At 44.4% G+C, this 13980-nt stretch overlaps 1 long non-coding RNA gene across 1 annotated transcript; it reads right to left on the bottom strand.

Annotated features, from left to right (window-relative positions):
- Window positions 1–6190: 6190 nt before the first annotated feature.
- On the bottom strand, window positions 6191–13407 carry LOC139556419 (uncharacterized). The gene is made up of 2 exons (XR_011671120.1): window positions 10848–13407; window positions 6191–10587 (listed from the first exon to the last, which is right to left on the bottom strand). It is a non-coding gene; the product is annotated as an uncharacterized lncRNA (long non-coding RNA).
- Between the last annotated feature and the right edge of the window lie 573 nt (window positions 13408–13980).

The following is a 13980-nucleotide window of genomic DNA, read 5'->3' on the forward strand; positions in this document are numbered from 1 at the left end:
AGTTCATTCTTGGTTTCATCAGACCAGAGAATCTTGTTTCTCATGGTTTGAGAGTCTTTAGGTGCCTTTTGGCAAACTCCAAGCGGGCTGTCATGTGCCTTTTACTAAGGAGTGGCTTCCGTCTGGCCACTCTACAATAAAGGCCTGATTGGTGGAGTGCTGCAGAGATGGTTGTCCTTCTGGAAGGTTCTCCCATCTCCACAGAGGAACTCTAAAGCTCGGTCAGAGTGACCATCTGGTTCTTGGTCACCTCCCTGACCAAGGCCCTTCTCCCTCGATTGCTCAGTTTAGCCGGACAGCCAGCTCTAGGAAGAGTCTTGGTGGTTCCAAACTTCTTCCATTTAAGAATTATGGAGGCCACTGTGTTCTTGGGGACTTTCAATGATGCAGACATTTTATGGTACCCTTCCCCAGATCTGTGCCGCGACACAATCCTATCTTGGAGCTCTACGGACAATCCCTTCAACCTCATGGCTTGATTTTTGCACTGACATGCACTGTCAACTGTGGGACCTTATATAGACAGGTGTTTGCCTTTCAAAATCATGTCCAATCAATTGAATTTACCACGGGTGGACTCCAATCAAGTTGTAGAAACATCTCAAGGATGATCAATGGAAACAGGATGCAGCTGAGCTCAATTTCGAGTCTCATAGCGAAGGGTCTGAATACTTATGTAAATAAGGTATCTGTTTTTATGTTTAATACATTTGCTAAAATTCTAAAAACCTGTTTTCACTTTGTCATTATGGGGTAGTGTGTGTAGATTTCTGTGTATTTTTATTTAAAAATCAAGGGGTCTGAAAACTTTCAAGAAGGCCCTGTATAATCTAATGTATATTAACATATCAACTATTACTGCCCACTACATATGTAGTAAGTACCCTTGCACGAGCCTTGGCGGGTGCAAGCTAGTATGGCTTTTAGGAACAGGAGCCTATCTCCTGTTTCTGTAGCGTGAGGCAGCTTGATGCACAAGTACACCCCCTGGAGGGACACTAGTGTATCGCAGGGCCTTACCTCCATTCTGTCTCCTTAATGCTGAATGCCAAGCAGAGATGTACTGGATCCAATTTTTACAGTCTTTGGTATGACTCGGCCAGGGATCCAACTCGCAACCTTTCATTTTCAGTGTGGGCACTCTAACCACAAGGCCACAAAGTTGGTATAGCACCTATTAGACTTCTGCTCAATTAGGTCCATGAGAGGCACTTGGTGTGCGATTGTTAAGTTTCAGTGAGCAGAGACCTTTGTCAAACTGAAAATGTCACTCATGACTCATGTCTCGATGGTCTACCTCCATATTGACAATCCACTCCCACCTCCACATTCTGACCACTCAGAAGATTCTTTAAAAAAAGTATTATATATTTTTTTTAATTTTACCCCCTTTTCTTCCCAATTTCGTGGTATCCAATTGTTAGTAATTACTATCTTGTCTCATCGCTACAACTCCCGTACGGGCTCGGGAGAGACGAAGGTCGAAAGCCATGCGTCCTCCGAAACACAACCCAACCAAGCCGCACTGCTTCTTAACACAGCGCGCCTCCAACCCGGAAGCCAGCCGCACCAATGTGTCGGAGGAAACACCGTGCACCTGGCTCCCTTGGTTAGCGCGCACTGCGCCCGGCCCACCACAGGAGTCGCTGGTGCGCGATGAGACAAGGATTTCCCTACCGGCCAAACCCTCCCTAACCCGGACGACGCTAGGCCAATTGTGCGTCGCCCCCACGGACCTCCCGGTCGCGGCCGGCTGTGACAGACCACTGCGCCACCTGGGAGCACTCCTGATTCTTGAGACTCATAAAGGGTCAACCCAATACATAAGGGTAGAATCACTCATGCTCCATCAAGCAAGACTCTGGCATATTTGCTATAGTGCAGGCTAAAAGCAAGTAATCTTGGCTCTCCCCGCTGTGCTGAGAGAGATTAAAGTGCCAGTTACTGTATGTTTAATGGTGCTGGTCAGCGCTGAGGTCACATGACCACCTGTGGGCCACCTGTGGGCAGCTTTCACCACTGAGGAGATCTGTGGCAGGAAACCATCTAGTCTGTGTGAGAATGCCGCTCTGGGGTACCTCTGCAACACACAAAGAGGAAGTGAACAGCAAAGGGACAACAGCAGTGGTGGGAATCTAATCTGGGTAGTGCTTCACAGATCTGCACGGCATGAGAAACCCTGACATCATACCAGAGACCTCTTGGAACTTAATTGAATCATCGGTTATGTTTGTTGTCCCTGAAACCATTTGGTGGAGATGTAGTGACGGTCCTGTGCCAGGTCGATGTAACCTTTGGTGAAGCTTGATTGTTATTCCTTCCTGGGCAGCCCTCCTACTGAAATCTAATCAAGTCTCAGCAGAGGCACGAACTTAAACTAAATACACAACACAAATAGACACAAGAACATTTGGATACACAAGCACTTCGGTTCAGCCAATATGGAAACGTTTTATCTTTGTATACCTCAGGCTCTTAATAATATTTTCCTTTTTACAAAAATGGGTCTCCTCACTGGCCACCTCCCGGGGGTGACCCTTTTAAAGGTCAGACAAACACAACTCAACCAAAGAATAATACTGACCTCAGGAGATACTCCAGAAGCTCCAAACTAAAACAAAAATGCACCCCGCTGCAGGAAGAGTTGAAAAGTTTTCAAACATTTAAATGAGAGCTCTCAGGAGCCTATAGCGTCATTGTATCACAGGCGATGTGTCCTGCATTGCATTTACATTAATGGACCCAGGGGCCGGCTGCTGGTGGCACGCAAAGCACAAAGTTTGTGTTTGTGTGTGAGATCATTTGTATTTCTGTGAGTAGTATGTCTGTGTTTCTGTGTTTGTGTGTGTGTGTGTGTGTGTGTGTGTGTGTGTGTGTGTGTGTGTGTGTGTGTGTGTGTGTGTGTGTGTGTGTGTGTGTGTGTGTGTGTGTGTGTGTGTGTGTGTGTGTGTGTGTGAAACAAAGGCGACATTGGAGTACGTGAGGATAGAAGCTGGCGCTCAGGGAGAGCCAAGCGGAGGGAGAAGGAGAGGATAAGCACCTCTCCAAAGAGCATTGATTTTTCACAGGCCCCTTCATTTGGCAGACAAGGGTATGGGAGGGGTGTTGGCTGGGCAGAGAGAGTGGGAGAAAGACAGTGAAAGGGGGGATACACTTGTTGGTGCTCAGATGGGTGAAGTTTCACGTCGCTGGCACATCAAGGCACCACCTGGCATCACATCAAAAGATGAGCGGTGAACACACACTGTGGATATTGTGAATGTCATCATTCAGTCATGTCTCTCTCTTTCAGGCTGGACTTGGAGCTGACTGACAGGACAGAGTCTGAGAGGACTGCTGTTCTAGTAAATCTATGTCTGTGTGCTTTGCTAGTTTTATTTCATACTTAATTTTACAGAAAGGGGCCTTTTTGCAAAGCCCCTTTTCTCCAAATAGGCTAATTGTGTCCAGTTGACTTCATTGGATGCAACAGCCCTTACAAGTTACTCACCCTGGAAAGCCTCTTAGTGACAGCTACACCTTAATTGCATACCAGACTGTGCCCATCAATTTGGAGAAATACAGACATTCCACTGCATGGGAATGAAAGAAACTAGCTTTGCCGTGCTTCAAGTACGAGATAGGATCATGAGCATTGAAGAATTGGTTAGATTTTAACATAGACATGGACCCAGTAATTTATTCCTGGAGTCTTGCCAATCTCTTATATTTTGGGGTTCTTCCTTGGGGTAACAGCCAATAGATCATCCCCATTGGCAAAACATTGATTGCAAAACAAACTATTATGCTATGTCTTCCCACAATGACATTAAGTAGTGATGGGGGATCACGAAGCAGGGTTGCGTGTGGCTTCATTCTCTCTATTTTGGTTCATCTGACCATTTCATGTTGTGCTTAGCAGTTTTTCCAGAGGAGCAGGGTTAGGAAGGTAAAATATCCACACAGCCATAACTTCCCACCATGACATTAAACCAGGAAAGGGCAACCAGTACCCCATTTTGAAGCCCCCCCCCCACCCCAAAATGTGTAAAACAGCAAAATGTTCATCTCCACCCCATAGCAAAATGAGCAGAATTGCATGAAATGAGTTAGAGAATGTTTTGCCATTTTCTCCGGCCCATGGCAAAATGTGTAGAATTGCATGAACTGAACTCTAAAATGTAAATAAATGTATCTCTGCTGTCAAGAGAGGGGTCACTAAAATGTTTTGCTCACAATGTGTGTGTGTGTGGGGGGGGGGGGGGTATGGATGTGGGTACACAGACCAGCGAGAAACTGCGGCCCCTCATGGTGAGTTCAGATTTTTTGTGGCCCCCACCCCCATCAAAGTTGCCTCAAAGTTGCCTATTAAACCAACATTGCCTCAGTGTCCCCCAGTGCTCACTATGAAAATGTCAGAGCAGCTCTTTTCATCCGAGCGAAATCCTATATGATTTACTCCCTGTTCCTCTGCCGAGGCGCCTGTTTGTATAGCACTGTGTTTCATTTGAATATCAAAGCCCACGAGAAGGTGCCCAGACACTTTAAATGCCATTTTTTGGGGCGTCTTTCAAGAAATGTAACTGATTAAGTGTCCACGACGAAAGGAGAGGGTCACCAAAACAATGCCTGCTTTGTCATTACAGGTCCATAGTAATCTCTGTCTTTCAACCTTCCACACCATTGATGAGACGATTACCGAAAAACGTACATTTGCATCTCAGTATACAGCTCTTTTTAGGTTCTGCCATTGGGATGAAATTAAATTGGTTGAATTTTTGAATAGCGGACCACTAGAGTTTGTGCAACAAAGCTGTGAGTGTTAACATGCCTCTGACGCCCCCTTGTCACATTGCAGCACATTCAGTCTCCATACTGCTCTTCCTGTCAAAGTGTACATGGTGACTATGGGAAATACTGAGGAGAGAGAGACACACTGGGGCCCCTGGTGACAGTTGTCACAATGCAAAAAGACAAATGGGTGAAAAAAGTATTGTAAATCATTCAGGAAACAAAACATCAAATGCTCTGTTTGACAAATGGGTGACTTGTCCTTGTTGAATCCTTTATTTCAAGGAATAAGCTAAATTCCAATGTTGTGTTCCAATGCTCTGCCTCAATCCAATATCAGTGAGAAAACAGGAATTCATCCAGACAGGTTTTGTCATCTCAATCAATGCATTAAATGAATCATAATAATTGATTGGATTTATATAGGGCCTTTCCACCTACAGTAGGTTCTTCTACAACCAATGTGTAGCACCCACTTGGGTGATGCACGGCAACCACTTTGTGCCAAAATGCTCATCACACATCAGCTATCATGGTTAAAACTGATATATGTCAATTGGGAATCAGGGGGATGATTAGGTGGCCATGATTGAATGGGGACAGAACACAGGGGTAAAACACCCTTACTTTCACAACCAGTGCCATGAGATCTTTACACCCACTTAACGTCTCATCCGAAAGACGGCATTCTACACGGGCAAATTCCCTTTCACTGCCTTGGGCATTAAGATCTCCTTAGACCAGAGGGAAGTGTGCCCACTACTGGCCTTCCAACATCACTTCCAGCAGCATCTGGTCTCCCATGTAGGGACTGACCAGGACCAACCCTGCTTAATTTCAGAGACAAGCCAGCAGTAGGATGCAGGGTGCTATGCTGCTGACTTTATCTCCACTAAAATGGAGAAAGGCATTGCTATTGTCCTGGAATTCATTTCTTTCCTCTATGTGTGTTATGTTGACCTCTCTCTGAGGCAGATCCTGAAAATGAGGTACACCTGTAAATCATGTGAGATCGCCCTACATTTTCAAAGGGGCTCCAGGCCATATCAATGGTTTCCCTTTCACAAATTCCCAAATGAATAATTCTACTGAAGGTGTCAAAAATCAAAGGGATGGTAAAACCAAGGGGCAGGGGTGTAGAGGCCAAGAATATTATTCTTGGATTTATGCTTTTGGACTTGCACAGAAGAGGTGACCAGCCCATCCCTCCCCTTCCACTGGGAAAAGACTTGAGTAAATCAGCAGTCTATGCAATTTTATGTAGTTAGACTAAGTTGGCTGAGAGCATTGAGTTCATTCAGACCCCTGACAACAAAATACCTCTAGCCTATAAGCAGATCTTACCACAATGAATGGTTTCTTTCATGCCAGTGACAGAACCCATCTAAATCCTGAATGAAAGAAAACAAAAACATAACAGTTCTGTTCTATGGTCTTTATTCTTCTTTAATTAATCTCTGTGCGGTTTCTGTGACGTTTATCATCAACCTGCTTTAATGCTCTCTGTCCTCTGCTTATGTAGGAGGCAGAGGCATGCAATGGTCTGATAACACTATCAAGCATCAGCTGAGTCTCTTTATCTGGCTGTCTGGGCTTAACAAATCCACCTCTATCTTTGTTTTTTTGTAACAAAGTCAGGACATGTTCCTGCATTGTCTTTCTCAATACCTCATCCTTTCATCTGACAATGAGTTAGAGCATAGCAACGATATCTACATCCCTATCCTTGCCGACACGATGTAAATCTTAACAACAGCAATGGGAGAAACCAAATGCGTTGAGAACTTTGTGGTCCAATAGACATGTTATATGTTCGTATACATTACAGAACTATACCTTGCACGGGCACATGCTGATAAATTTGGACTTACATCCACACATGGGTACAAATCACAGCGTGCATGTGCTGCACACATCTGGATGTGCTGTGCTTCCTTTACATGACCAATCGTAAATTCAGAGGGACGTGAAGTGGGGCAGGAAGTCTTAGCTCATGCTGAAAGAGTTGAATTGAGTACATGCAAGACCCTGTCCCACTTCAAGCCTGTGTATGGCATTTCATCAGAGGTTATATTTCCCTTCAAGAGGTATCTGCGTATATAACTTAGAAATAAATGTGTAGTCCAATAAAAAAATAGTCTACTTGAAAAAAGATTTGGCAAAGTCAGCTGTGCTTACTGAATAGTAAAATGCCATGACAAAGTTCCAACATAAACTGAAATATTGTGGTGTGGTGGTAGAGGTGTTTTTTTCCTGCCTGGTCTTAAATAGATCAACTAAAAAAAAAAAAAATGGCTATCACTGAGCAATTTTTTGTGGTCCCTGATTCGATTCCAAGGTATCATCACAGAATAGCCTATTCAGGCCTCAGGAATAGGCCTACGAACTGTTGCCATTCAGAGGAAACTAGCATTACTGCTATGACAACATCACTCCATTGCTCCTACAAACATACAGTACTCTTAATACCCTGCCTTGGCAGCAGCTAATGGAGGTCCGTAATAAATACAAATACATACAGAACACCTCTTTCTCTTCTATTTTCTCTCATCCAATCAATCAGATCCAGAAGATGACAGATGGCCTTCTGTACAACACATGGTGAAATGGAGCTACAGCGGAGTTACTGTGACAAGACACCCGCTTCTACTTCTTTCATTCTTAAATGTCTGAGGACAAAAAACAAATAGCTGTGCCCTTTAGCCCAGTCTCTGGAGTTTTCTGCATCAACATTAGTATTTAGTCTAATCATGCAGTACATGGACATTTTATAATTAATATCAGTTTAAGGTAGGTCAAAGTCAGAAAAACAGCAAATACCTCCCCTTTGTACGTCCCCTATTGAATACCCATTGCACGTGCACTAGGTTGATTCTACTGCCATTAGGCTAAATTTAACTAGGCCAACAAGGTCCACTAACAGACGTGCTCAAATTTGTTGGTACCCTTACAGCTCACTGAAATAATGCTTCATTCCTCCTGAAAAGTTTTGAAATTAAAAGCTATTTTATCATGTATACTTGCATGCCTTTGGTATGTCATAGAATAAAGCAAAGAACCTGTGAAAAGACATGAATTATTGCTTCTTCTACAAAGATATTCTAAAATGGCATGGACACATTTGTTGGTACTTCAAACAAATGTGTTTATTTAATTAGTATCACACATGTCTCCAATCTTGTAATCAGTCATTCAGCCTATTTAAATGGAGTAAAGTAGTCACTGTGCTGTTTGGTATCATTGTGTGCACCACACTGAACATGGACCAGAGAAAGCAAAGGAGAGATTTGTCTGGGGAGATCAGAAAGAAAGTAATAGACAAGCATGGTAAAGGTAAAGGCTAGAAGACCATCTCCAAGCAGCTTGATGTTGCTGTGACAACAGTTGCAAATATTATTAAGAAGTTTAAGGTCCATGGAACTGTAGCCAACCTCCCTGGGCGTGGCCGCAAGAGGAAAATCAACCCCAGATTGAACAGAAGGATAGTGTGAATGGTAGAAAAAAAACCAAGGATAACTGCCAAAGAGATACAAGCTGTACTCCAAGGTGAAAGTACGTCAGTTTCTGATCGCACCATCAGTCGCTTTATGAGCGAAAGTGGGCTCCATGGAAGAAGACCCAGGAGGACTCCACTTTTGAAAGAAAAACAAAGCCAGACTGGAATTTGCTAAAACGCATATTGACAAGCCACAATCTTTCTGGGAGAATGTCCTTTGTACAGATGAGTCAAAACTGGATATTTTTGGCAAGTCACATCAGCTCTATGTTCACACACAAAAAAATGAAGCTTTCAAAGAAAAGAACACCATACCTACAGTGAAACATGGAGGAGGCTCGGTTATGTTTTGGGGCTGCGCCTGGCACAGGGTGCCTTGAATCTGTGCAGGGCACAATGAAATCTCAAGACTATCAAGGCATTCTGGAGTGAAACATACTGCCCAGTGTCAGAAAGCTCTATGGAAAGAGCTGAAACTTGCTGTCTGGAGAAGACACCCATCAAACCTGAGACAGCTGGAGTTGTTTGCTCTGGAATAGTGGGCCAAACTACCTGTCAACAGGTGCAGAAGTCTCATTGAGAGCTACAGAAAACGTTTGATTGCAGTGATTGCCTCTAAAGGTTGTGCAACAAAATATTAGGTTAAGGGTCCCATCATTTTTGCCCATGCCATTTATTTGTTTTATAATTTACAATATTATGTTGAATAAAAAAATCAAACACAAGGTCTGATTTCTATTAAATATGGAATAAACAATGGTGGATGCCAATTACTTTTGTCAGTTTCAAGTTATTTCAGAGAAAATTGTGCATTCTTCGTTTTTTGTGGAGGGGTACTAACAAATTTGAGCACGTCTGTACAAGCTCCACTTAAGAACCAACCATCATCCAGATATATAAAAGAGCTTGGAAATATGTTGTGAGGATTCTGCTGCCTAGACACCGATCACAACAATTACTAAACCAGGTGCTTCTGTAAGGAACGGTGTGTGTAGGGGCGAGACTAGAAGCAAAAACTTTCAGAATAAACCCGGTTTGAGCATTGACACCCGAATGACCAAGAGAAACCACACCCACGCTCTATTCAAAATATAACAATATTGATTAAATATTCTAAGGGAAGAGGAAAGGGAGTCACAAAAAGGTTCTTAATTAAAGAGGTTGATTAAAAAGGATTGCCAGCAATCGCAGTCGAGTGGGCTAGTTCAGTTCATCCGTTGCTGTTGGGGTGTTTAAGCAGAGCGGCCCACCGTAGTCTGCTTCACGTACTGCACACGTTCATTTAGTAGCTCAGTCTCAGCAGCAGTATCTACAGTAGCAACAACAGTTGCGTGGATAGTTCACGGACAGCTCAGGGTTTCCAACGATCCAGTTGCGGCAGAGCACAGACCTTGCCACATAGGACTTAACAGAGACACCCGATATCAGACAGCATTCCAATAATTATACAATAGGGCAACCATGAGGAGAGGAAAAGGATGGCGGACCAACCTTAACAGAAACACCTGGTGTCAGACATTGTTTCCAGAGAACTGAATGGAGATCATTATGTAGGAAGGGAAGAGAGAGAGAGAGAGGGGAGTAACCAGCACTGTACACACCTTAAATCAATTGTGAAACACAGCAAACTATGGTGACGTGCGCAAAATCAATCGTTAAATGCAGGATTCTCAAGCGTGCAAATAATTCAAAATGTGAAAACAGTCAAGTGAAGGAAGTAAAATATGTGCTCAGTCAAACCACACTAGTGACAGAAGTAATAACGTTAAGCAGGTTTGTAGAACCCTGTTACATCCTTCCCTACTGAAACGCCAGTGTCCCCAATGGCCATAACATAACCCAACCGTTTAACCGAAGTCTCTGTTTCTTATGGGGTGAACTCCCTTAGTGGTCCTTGTAGATCACCTTGGTTCACGAAGGTTACATTGGCCCTTTTCAGCCCTGTCACAGCGGTCCCCATCTTCAGATTGGAGTCCCACGGCCACCCATCTCCCGCCTGCAGTCTCTCCGTGGCACGATGGCACCCATCTCCCGCCTGCAGTCTCTCCGTGGCACGATGGCACCCATCTCCCACCTGCAGTCTCTCCGTGGCACGATGGCACCCATCTCCCACCTGCAGTCTCTCCGTGGCACGATGGCACCCATCTCCCACTGCAGTCTCTCCGTGGCACGATGGCACCTATCTCCCACCTGCAGTCTCTCCGTGGCACGATGGCACCCATCTCCCACCTGCAGTCTCTCCGTGGCACGATGGCACCCATCTCCCGCTCGTGGTTTCTCTGCATCACCATGGCACCCATCTCCAGCTTCCGGCTCAGCACCTGTAGGGACCCAAAACCCAATCCAGGGGACAGCAACAGGGGCTAGTCAGAGGGTGGCTGGGGGCTTTGTTTAGTCTAAGAGGGAGATCAACTTCACTAGGGGGTTGTCCTGGTCGCTCTACTGGGAGAAATGAACAAGATTACGGTGCAAAACCCTCTCCTCTCTACTTTTTCTGGTCTGACCACATAAACCGGCAGTTCTGGGTCAGGTTGTTTTACTACCACATGAGGGAGCTGCTTCAAATTTTATGCAAGCTTACCCCGGTCCCTTGCTTTAATGTCTCTCACGAGTGTCTACTCCCCAGGCAGCAGAGGGGATTCTTCAGCAGGTGTACAGTATATCCTGTAGTGCTGTGCAGCGTGTTGTTGTATACCTCAATCATTTCCTGCAGGTAGTCATGCCAGCGCTGTCTTTCCACTCCAACCGTCTCCAGCAAACCTATGATCATTCTATTAAATCTTTCACACCTGCCGTTCCCTGATGGATGATAAGGAGTAGTGTGACTTTTGGTTATTCCATACAATCCACATAGATTCTTTATAAACTGATATTCAAAATGTCCAATAAGATGGATTACCTTCAAAAGGCTGGATTACCTTCTGCCACAGTGCATTTGCAGTTGTAGTCTCCATCTGGTCCCTAGTAGGGGTGGCCCAAGTATATTTAGTGAAATGGTCTACCATTACCAGCACATTGTGATGAGGGTCTCTGGATGGCCTATGCTCAGGTAGTCTATAGACATTAGTTCAAGAGGGGCTGACGTTTTGATTGGCACTGAAGGTGCTTGTTTCAGACAAGCTGGTGCTTTCGTAAGATACAAGGCTGACAAGTGGCACACCAATTTGGAATGTCTCTGGCTAGGTTTGGCCAATAGAATCTGGCATGGATAAGCGCTGTGGTCTTTTCTGCCTCCCAGTAACCTGCCCTCCCATGATACAGTTCCCAGCTGTCTCTCACCAGTAGGGACAACCAGCTGGACAATCGGCTCTACCTCTTTGAGGTCCTGGAATGTCCGACACAACACACCCTCTTTCCATGTAAGATGATTCTATTCCCGGAGCACATCTAGGGCCTCTTTCGACTCTCGTTCCTGTCTGTCAGGTGGCTGCCCTCATCCTCTCTCAGCAGTCACAGCTCACTGGGCACAGACGTTAGTTCAATGTCTTTTCCACGTTGGTTCAGCGTAATTTCATTGAAATGACGTGGAAACAACGTTGATTCAACCACTGTGTGCCCAGTGGGAGTGTTTAAGACTTCTTCATGGAAACCTTGCTTGACCTGTGTTAATTAACACAGCACACATTTAGACATCTACTGTTATTGGAAAGGTTTTTGAATGTACATGTAAACAAGGCCTACCATATACAGTGGGGCAAAAAAGTATTTAGTCAGCCACCAATTGTGCAAGTTCTCCCACTTAAAAAGATGAGAGAGGCCTGTAATTTTCATCATAGGTACACTTCAACTATGACAGACAAAATGAGAAAAAAGAATCCAGAAAATCACATTGTAGGATTTTTTATGAATTTATTTGCAAATTATGGTGGAAAATAAGTATTTGGTCACCTACAAACAAGCCTGATTTCTGTCTCTCACAGACCTGTAACTTCTTCTTTAAGAGGCTCCTCTGTCCTCCACTCGTTACCTGTATTAATGGCACCTGTTTGAACTTGTTATCAGTATAAAAGACACCTGTCCACAACCTCAAACAGTCACACTCCAAACTCCACTATGGCCAAGACCAAAGAGCTGTCAAAGGACACCAGAAACAAAATTGTAGACCTGCACCAGGCTGGGAAGACTGAATCTGCAATAGGTAAGCAGCTTGGTTTGAAGAAATCAACTGTGGGGGCAATTATTAGGAAATGGAAGACATACAAGACCACTGATAATCTCCCTCGATCTGGGGCCCCACGCAAGATCTCACCCCGTGGGGTCAAAATGATCACAAGAACGGTGAGCAAAAATCCCAGAACCACACGGGGGGACCTAGTGAATGACCTGCAGAGAGCTGGGACCAAAGTAACAAAGCCTACCATCAGTAACACACTACGCCGCCAGGGACTCAAATCCTGCAGTGCCAGACGTGTCCCCCTGCTTAAGCCAGTACATGTCCAGGCCCGTCTGAAGTTTGCTAGAGAGCATTTGGATGATCCAGAAGAAGATTGGGAGAATGTCATATGGTCAGATGAAACCAAAATATAACTTTTTGGTAAAAACTCAACTTGTCGTGTTTGGAGGACAAAGAATGCTGAGTTGCATCCAAAGAACACCATACCTACTGTGAAGCATGGGGGTGGAAACATCATGCTTTGGGGCTGTTTTTCTGCAAAGGGACCAGGACGACTGATCCATGTAAAGGAAAGAATGAATGGGGCCATGTATCGTGAGATTTTGAGTGAAAACCTCCTTCCATCAGCAAGGGCATTGAAGATGAGACATGGTTGGGTCTTTCAGCATGACAATGATCCCAAACACACCGCCCGGGCAACGAAGGAGTGGCTTCGTAAGAAGCATTTCAAGGTCCTGGAGTGGCATAGCCAGTCTCCAGATCTCAACCCCATAGAAAATCTTTGGAGGGAGTTGAAAGTCCGTGTTGCCCAGCAACAGCCCCAAAACATCACTGCTCTAGAGGAGATCTGCATGGAGGAATGGGCCAAAATACCAGCAACAGTGTGTGAAAACCTTGTGAAGACTTACAGAAAACGTTTGACCTCTGTCATTGCCAACAAAGGGTATATAACAAAGTATTGAGATAAACTTTTGTTATTGACCAAATACTTATTTTCCACCATAATTTGCAAATAAATTCATTAAAAATCCTACAATGTGATTTTCTGGATTTTTTTTCTTCTCATTTTGTCTGTCATAGTTGAAGTGTACCTATGATGAAAATTACAGGCCTCTCTCATCTTTTTAAGAGGGAGAACTTGCACAATTGGTGGCTGACTAAATACTTTTTTGCCCCACTGTAACAACCATTTCAGTTTTGTAACTATCTCATATTTTCATTTAAAACTCTTAAAGTACTATACCATGTTTCAATAACAGGAATGGATCTCTGATGGAAATCATGTAAAAGTGTAGCCTTAATGATCATGTCATTTTTCTCTTATAAGTATGAGAAGATAGAAAGCACAGTGCGGTTCTTGAAGGCTCTTCCTCTGAGCCATTTCTCTCTGGTATGAGTGGCTTGCCGTGTCCTTCTTCTGCATCCTGGTCTTCTGACGGCTTGTTTGTCCTCCACCCCACCCCCGCACACAGGGCCTTTACCACTTCAGGTGGCATCTCCTGGAATGCCGGGTCTCAGTCCTCCAGCTGGTTTGGGACTGTGTTTTCTGGATGGAAACGAGACAAGGCATCTGCGCTCTGGTTATTACGTCCTACACAGT

Source organism: Salvelinus alpinus, chromosome 27 (genome assembly GCF_045679555.1).
Source record: "Salvelinus alpinus chromosome 27, SLU_Salpinus.1, whole genome shotgun sequence".
Taxonomy (NCBI): Eukaryota; Metazoa; Chordata; class Actinopteri; order Salmoniformes; family Salmonidae; genus Salvelinus; species Salvelinus alpinus.